General features: G+C 45.2%; 1 protein-coding gene across 1 annotated transcript in view; it reads left to right on the forward strand.

The window, feature by feature from the left end:
• Window positions 1-8506, forward strand: part of POU2AF1 (POU class 2 associating factor 1) — a 21424-nt gene that overhangs the window by 8281 nt on the left and 4637 nt on the right. The window lies entirely within an intron of this gene.

Raw genomic sequence — 8506 nt, forward strand, 5'->3', positions numbered from 1 at the left:
GAATTAAGGAAGGTGTCATGGGGCATATGGCACTAGATGTGAAGCCTCAACGATAAATGATAATCAGACTTTTCGCTTAGATACTAGGGTGAAGAGGCATCTTAGGACATAAAATATGAGCATCGGGAAGAAAATCCAAGGGTATATAGGCTGATGCCACAACATTTTTGTCACAAATTCCTTTATTCAATCAAAATTTACTGCAGAACTCCAATACAAAGATAAAAATGGAGCAGTTTTGCGGGCAGAGTTCTGATCGCTCAGCCGCTCTCACAGCGCTCTGCTTCCTTCCCTTTACTCGCAAATGCAGGCACCTTCGCTGTATTCCAGGGCCCTTTAAATCACAGCTTGACAGCCCTGACCCGGACCGATCCGCCATTACTTCAGCAAGATCCCTGACAACTTGTCACAAGTCCGTGGTTTCTTCTAGGGTAAGGGCCTCATTCCTAGAGGAAAGTGAATTGCTGTGAAGCATGTGTTATTGTTTTCCATGAAACTTTGAAGCTGTGAAGGCCATGTTATTGGCCTATGTGGGTATCTTGTGAATTAGGAGGGGGGGGGGTACATTTCTCAAGACTGACCTAATGATTTCTTTCCCAGGCTTGATATTCTTACAACTTCTTTAGTGTCCTTCACAAGGGAATCCACCCATATCATGGGGTCATTTGTTAGTAAACCAGAGGCTTATCAGAAAAGCTCATCTTGACTGGCAGTTATATCTCAAATCATGAATCAATGATCAGGGCTACCTGCAGTCATGTGGGGTGTACCCCAGGCTACCACAAGCCTTGGGGCTTTGGTAGTTTGGTTGGACGCAAAATGTACAGTCGACGCTGGGTTTGAAGAGCACTTCCTCCAAGGAAGTGATTCATACCTGAGGGTCTCAGGAAAAGTTTATTTCTTCCGTAAGACTCTCTTTGGTGTTGAAAATTCCAAACTAGATCTTGCTTAAATCAAGGCACAAATGACTGGATTTTCTCTCCTCTCGTTGACTAACCATAGGTTTTTCCTGTCCGAGATCAGACAGGCAACACTAGATTCAGGCTCTGGGTCATGATCTAATAAGGGAAGAGGTATCAGTCTTCTCTACTCCACCTCCTCACTCAGGTGCTGCCTTGCCAAAGAACTGGGGTGGGTGCCTTGTGTTGTCTCACCCTCTGATACAGTGTTGTGCTCTCAGTGTGGGCCTTTCCTCCCCACTTTTGATGTCTGTTGCTTTCGATAAAGTTGATGCAATGCCCAACATGTCAGCCAGAAGCCGGCCTTTTCTAAAAAGGTGATAAAAGTCCCCTCTCCGACCACCAAAGAGCTCTCTCACATTTCTATCTCATATATGATATGTGCTCCTAAGTTCCCAGTTTTTTGAAGTGTCCATGACTATGGCCTCAACCATGGCTATGTCCCTGTCCTTTTGGAGATACATACAGGTTCTCCGAGGGGCCACACCTGATAACAAGACAAAAGTATGCCGTCTTACTTTGTCTGCCACTCAAAAATCTCCAGAGATCTTTTTAAAAACTTAAATCTGCCACAAACTTGATCTGTGGGCTTCTAAGGAAAGAAGTCCTGCTCAGCTCATGGTATCTTTATAAGAGGCCAGTACTAGGATTTTGATGTCTTCTGTCTAGGCTTGTTCTATTTGCAAGTGAAGTATTTGACCAGTTTCTCTACAGCATCATTGGCTTCCCTGACTTCTAAACAGGGCTGTCCTACTGGTTGGGGATACCAGGCCCAGGTGTCTGAGGGATGACTTCCAGGAGCACGGTGAAGCCAGGCTGAGATGGGCCTTGCTGGCAGCAGAGAGCTCTGAGTGTACTGAAGATAGAGACCTTCAGTATCAGGATGCAATAGGATGGGAGCAAGTTAGGGTCACCGTACCAGGGATACTTCTCTGATAAGTCATGGGCCACAGATTGTTGGTTAAGATCGAAGGAGAATCAGCCATTTGTTGAGCACCTATTACGTACTGGGTGTTTAACTGCTAATTTTATACATTCCTCATGATAATCCCATGAGTTGGATATTATTCTCATTTTGCAAATGGGAAAACTGAGGCACATACAGGTTAAGTGATATGCAGTGATAAGCTATGTAGTAGCCTATCTAAACTAGGTCTGCCTGAGTCTCAGGCTACACCTTACCACTTCACAATGCCAGAGATTTTAGGCTTTTATTAGATGGCTCTGATTCAACTGAGATTAGTGGTAGTCTGACTCAAAAGCCCCTGTAAATTTGAATCTCGAGGTATTATATTTGAGACTCAGTATAGCCGCGGTCCTCAACCTCTTTGGCATCAGGGACCGGTGCTCCTAAGAGAATCTAATGCCTGATGATCTGAGGTGGAGCTGAGGCAATGATGCTAGCACTGGAGAGTGGCTGTAAACACAGATGAAGCTTGGCTCACTCACCTGTCGCTCACCTCCTGCTGTGTGGCTCTGGTTCCTAACAGGCCACTGTGGCCTGGGGGTTGGGGACCCCTGCAGTATAGAACCTCTAAAGGCAGCTGATTTCTATCTTAGAATCTGAGTTCCTAGGACCGATCTTCCTCTAGAGCGCTGATCAGCCAAAAGAGAATAGGACCAGCTGGGGAAACATGTTGAAGTTCATTTAGGGTCTGAAGGCTGGGGAAGGACCTTGAACATCTGGGGCTATTTTGTATGTCTTGGGCAAGGCTTACATTCATGGTGTGGGCTAAGCCTGACCCCAGAGCAGTCTGTCTGCATTGGAGACAGAACAATTACGTGTCTTGCCACTTTCTTCTTTATAGACTGGGGCCCCCAGTTTGCTGCTCATTCAAGCTCTACTGAATCAAGTGGAGGTGGAAACCAGTCAACAGGCCAGAACTTTAACTAGGAGGCAAATGCAGTCCTGTCACGGTTTTTAATTCTAGGTTTGCTCACACAATTATCTATATACCCCACTAAACTAGACTGTAAGCTCCATGATGGCAGGGACGGGGCTTACTCTGCTCAGCAAGTACTTGTCCAGTGAATGCTCTGGCAGAGGTCTCCCAGTCTTACCCCCACCCTGGGACACGGCATATCTGAGATGGGAGCCCTTTCTGCTCTGGTGACCCCAGTTTCTGTAAAAGGCGGGCAGATGCAGCTGGTTTCTCAGGTGGACCTATCCACTGTCATTTCAGTCGAAAATACCAAAAATAAAACTTTGCGGGGAATTGTCTAGGTCTCTCAGTTCTCGTCACTCCTCATGTGAGCAGACTGCTGGTAAACTTCTCATGGACTTTTCTCTCTTCTCTCGGCTGGGAAACATCCTTTCTTGGGGGAACCGGTCATCAAGGGAGACTGAATCAGGGTGGTCCAAGCCAAGACTCCAACTGGAGGAAGGAGAGTTAGAATAGAGATTTCCTGACAGATATCAAAACGTCATGACTTACTCCTCTTTGGCTGTCCCAGCAGCCTTACAAGCAAGATCAAACTGTAATTCAGTTGAGAGTCCACTTTCTCACATCTTTTTAACTCCTTCTTTAAAGCCACCTTTTTGTCTATGTATTTTTCCTCTTTGCCCTGGGGGTTATCCAGATTGCTGGAATATCTGAGTGACTTGTTGATATTTCCTGGCTGCAGGGGTCTCTCAGTTCAAACATTAGTGAATAGAAAGCCCACATTTACATGCATATGGGATCTCTTTGTTGGCCTATGTTAAAAAAGAAAAAAGTAAACTGCAATCTAGTGTAAATTGTGTGGGGGGGGGAAGGGGGAAGATTGGAGGGGGGGCCTTTCTGTAGCGTGTCAAGTCCAATTTTGGCCAAAGCCCAAGTTCTTTCTTCCTGTTTGGAAAATAATCAGCCATTGTCCATGAATGGAAAGAATAAATTTGAAAACTTTGACCCTCAGACCTTCACTATAAGAAGAACACTCACATTAACGTTTCACCTAAGGATGTGAATAATCCTTTAGCTGATCTGAGTTAAGGTTAATTCTCTTAGGCTGAGTTCACAAACAAGTTACTTTACATTAAAGTTGAAAAGTGTCAGCAACTTTTCTGACTTTGTTTTCAGTTAGAAGCTAGGGCAAGTTTGTCAGCTTTAGGCTTGAATTCCTATTGTTCAATTATTTGCTTTTGGTTTTGCTACAGGTAAAGAGAAAATTATTTGTATTTCTCCTTAGTGAGTCTTTTTTTTTTTTTTTTAACAATACTGAAGATTCAGCAGCAAAAGAGAATAATATTTACTGTGGTTACTTGGAGTGATTAATAGTGTTTCACGTGTCCTTCTGGGTAAGGAGGATTTGTCTTTTAAAATGGCTTTGTGTAGCTGTAGCCTTGAGGTTCAACTAGTGAGTTGTAAATGGTAAGTATTTCCAGAGAGCTAGGCTGTCAAGATGGGTGGAATGGATTCCTCTTCCTGGTTCCCTGGCAGGAAAATGTGGGCTTACCCTGAATCCTACCTAGCTCTTAGAGCAGCAGTCCCAACTGGTGTCCAACTTAACGCCTGGCTCTGGTGGCTCTTGGGAAATCTGTAACAGGACGCTGGGAGGAGAGCATCTCAAAGGCTGCTCTAGGAAACACCTGTCTGAAGAGAGCTCTCTTAAAGCTGCCCAGAGGAGAAGCTGCAACAATCAATGCCTGGGTGTTGGCTCTGCTGGAAGCCATTAGGAGGGAACTGCCTCTTTAGCTGAGTAGCTTCCTCACTTTGGCAGGAATGTGGTTTGCATGGGGTCATTAAGTAAACAAGTGCTGACAATTTTGCATATTTCCTCAGTGGTATTTATTATATCTTCATCAAGGCTCTGGAGGGCCATGTTTATTTAAATCAGTAGAATCTACATGTTCCCTAAGCCTGGTGCAAAGCAAGCACAACGAGCATCTACATGCAGCCCAAGCTCTCTCTTTCTGAGGGGACCATTCAGCTGAAAGCTGTAATGCTCTGTGCCCTCCAGCGGAACAGCAGCTGCGGGACTCTTATTTTTGTGATGTGGAGCATGTCTGGGTATGTGGCAGGGGGAACTGAAATGTCCTTTGCTGACTTTTTATACCTTCAGATTTTTTTTGTTGCTCTTTTTGGAAAAGGGAAGCCCTCATTGGGGCTGAATTCATGGTTTTCTGTAAATGAGTTTTTTTTTTTTTTTTTTTTTCCCCAAACTCCGCTGGTGACCGATTTCCAGTGGTGGAAAGGCAATGTGGCTGAACTTCTCAGCCTGAAAAAGGAGATTCCCAATGAGGGCCAAGAGGCTCATGCTTAAGTGAAAAGATTTTTCTCAGTGGCGGATACCTGGATACCCACAGGAAACTTAAAGGGCCTTCAGAACACAGGATAAATTATGAAAAAGCTTCTGGCTTTGAGAGTGTGCTACCTGGAATTTGATCAGGGGCAACTCTACTTTGGGTAATTGGACTTTCCTCTTGTGTGTATTATTATTTCAAACTCCTGTTTTGTTTTCTCTAGCTCTTTTCCTCTTCCACATTTGTATGTGGGCTCCTTTCTCATGTTGGTGTCAGTAGGGAATACAGTGTTTACTGTTGAATTAGAAATGCTTATTGTTGTTCCACAAAGTTTGGTGTAAAAGGTATCAACTGCAAGTTTTCACTTTGCAAATGAACTTGGCCACTGAGATCCTGTGGGAATTGTCTTGAGGCTTCAGATTCTGATATTTCACAGTCACTTTGCAAAGATACTATCAGAAGCACCCTCATTCTTGCCTACTCACCTGGAGTTAGTTATAGGATTCTTTGGCAGCTGCTGGTAGACTCCTGGGTGGGCAGTCGGGAGATCCTTGGGCGCTGTGGGAGTTTTGTGACTGCAGCAGGTTCTGCTCTCCATATGGTGGTTGTGCCAGGGCATACCTGTTGACACTGTGGGTTCCAAGGAAGTCCAGACATCAGAGGGTGATACTCTCTGCTCATAGCACCTCCCCCAAAGCCCTCTTTGTTCATTGATTCAAAAACAACAGGAGGCAGGAAGCCTTTGCTTGAAAAGATCCTGGAAGTGCCCAGCTGGCCGCTTTGCAGCCAAGTGTTGGATGTGTCTACTTCCTGGGAGGGAGGGGATCGGGCGTGCTCTGGGTCCTTCCTCAGAAATGTACATGCAAATCAGAAGGGGATTAGCCATATACTTGTCTTTAATCTGATCTGAGATGTGCGCCTGTGGGATTGAGACTTTCTTATCCCCAAGTGAATTAAGAGTGACCACGGCGCTCGGACCCCCAAATAACCCTGTGCCCTGAGTTTCTCCAGAGTGTGCAATGCCTCGGCTGCACTTTGTGCCTAAGAATAGCTGGAAACCCACCTAGAGAGAAGTGTAGGTTGAGTGATATGGGTATGAACAAAGCTGGTATGACTGTGGGTGACCGTGAAAATGAGTAAGCAGAGTGTGGGAGGGAAGGTGCCCCTGATCTCTGACACGTCAGGCCACACCTGGGGTCTGTGGTCAGCACTGGACATCACCCATAATAAAGAGAAGTGGCAAGTGGAATTCGTGCAGGAGTGATTCTCCCAGAAGGAAGGTTAGAGGGATTTAAAACATGCCATTAAGAAATAGCAGAAGGAAAGGGATATTTGTTCAAACTCTACAGGGAACTGGTATCTGTCTTCAGATGCTGGAAAGGGCTACTACCGCTACTAATGAATATATCAGCTCACATTGATTCAATGCTTACCTGGTGCAAGCACTATCCTGAATTTACCTGTAATTCTCAAGTTACCCTACAAGGTACATACCATTATGATCCTCTTTTTATATGTAAGAAGCTGTAAATGATTTACGAATTGTGAGTTTCATTAGAAGATAATGCAAGAAAAAATGGTGCTTGTTACCATGAGGCAGGTCTCATAGGAGGAAGAGCTTTCTGACACGACAGCTCTCCAGAAGAAGGCAGAAGTGGGTGGAAGGAGGGGAAGGAAAATAACATGTATCGAACAATTTACCAAATGCTGGACATGGCTTTGGGAGCTTCCCACATATTATTTTAGTTAATCCTCACAACTACTGTGTGAGACAAAAACTATTATCCCCATTTGGAGGATAATCGAGGCCCAGGGATGTTAAATAAATCGTGTGAGACTTGAGTACAGGTATTTTTGACTCTCAAGTCCATGGTCACTTTTGCATAGAACAAAGGTGTTGATGGACAGGTGGTCCTGGGGCACAGTTAACAGGCTGGCTCTCTCTGCTGTACACTCCCATTTCAGCCTGCATTCTCAAACAGTAAATGTTTTATTGCTGACTGCAAGGTGCATGTGGGCAGGGACCACACCTGTCTTATTCAGAGCTGTTCTCTTAGTTCCGAGGGATATCTGAAAAGATGAACGAATACCAGTAGAGAACCCTTGTATGACAGGGGAAGTTAAAAAGAGGATAATTAATTTCCTATCAGGATGTTGGAGGAAGTCTCTTGTATTAGATTGGGAATGAATTATCAGTGGTTCTTATCCCAGCACAGCTCCCGAATCACCTGAGAGAGTTTTATAAAATCCTGGGATTCCCAGGCCCATGTCAGATCCCCAGAATCAGACTTTCTGGGAGCAAGGCCTGAGTGTCTGTATTTTTGTAACACTACTTAGCCGGGTTAGGAAGCCCCTGCAGATCGTCTGAGCTTGGGGTTCTCTGACTCCACGTGATGTGTTCCCGGGGCTCTCATACACCCCTTCTCACTTCTTGCCGCCTTCTCTGCCTGCTGAGCTTCAAGGCCAGGCCACGTGTGTGGAGGCCTGGTGCTGAGTCAGGCATGGGCTCTTATCAGCTGGGTATTTACTAAGCAAAGTTCAGCCAGGGCAGCACTGCAGATCCGGGTTTAATAGATACCCAGGCTTCCGGGCTTTTGATTCAAAGCCCAGGCGCTAGGCTCTTATCGGTGGGTGATAATGAACTCCCCATATGGGTCCTAAGGGCCAGTGCTACATGCCACCCTAAGCTGTGGACTGTCTTGGTGGGCAGATTGTCACTGCCCAGTGATGGCTGCTTTTGGCTTGCTCTGCCACGCCAGGAAGAGCCCTATGTTCCAGCTCCGTGCTTTGGTTTCCTGGCTTTGATGATAAAAAGCTAAGAGAATCTTCTCTCAACACCAAGGCTGGACACCCTCAGACCTCAGGGCACATGGATCACCACTGGGTATTTGTCCTGTATCCTGGGAGCCATGGAGAACCTGAGAACCATTTGTTTCAGCCCATTCTAAAGGTCCAGGATATAGATACAGAGGTGAAGTATCTGACCTTGAGAAGTTTATATGCAAGTTAGGGGCATCAGAAATTTATACCAAAAAGGATAACTAATTTTTACACAGACTAAAGATTTATTTAGTCTGTGAATACTTACTCTGTATCTGATTTCATACAAAGCATATACTAAACTTCCCATTTACTATGTCGGATATACCTTACAACATTCTCTCAATAAATTGTACGTTAAGAAGCACAGAGAGGTGTAGTAACTTGCCCAGGATCATACAGCTAGAATGTAGCAGAGGAAAATTAGGAGGCCTATGCCATTTGACTCAGAGTCCCTGCTCTGACTGCCACTCTCCACTGCCCCCTATGATGACTACTAGCCAGG

The sequence above is a fragment of the Pteropus alecto genome, unplaced genomic scaffold (genome assembly GCF_000325575.1).
Source record: "Pteropus alecto unplaced genomic scaffold, ASM32557v1 scaffold224, whole genome shotgun sequence".
NCBI classification, from domain to species: domain Eukaryota; kingdom Metazoa; phylum Chordata; class Mammalia; order Chiroptera; family Pteropodidae; genus Pteropus; species Pteropus alecto.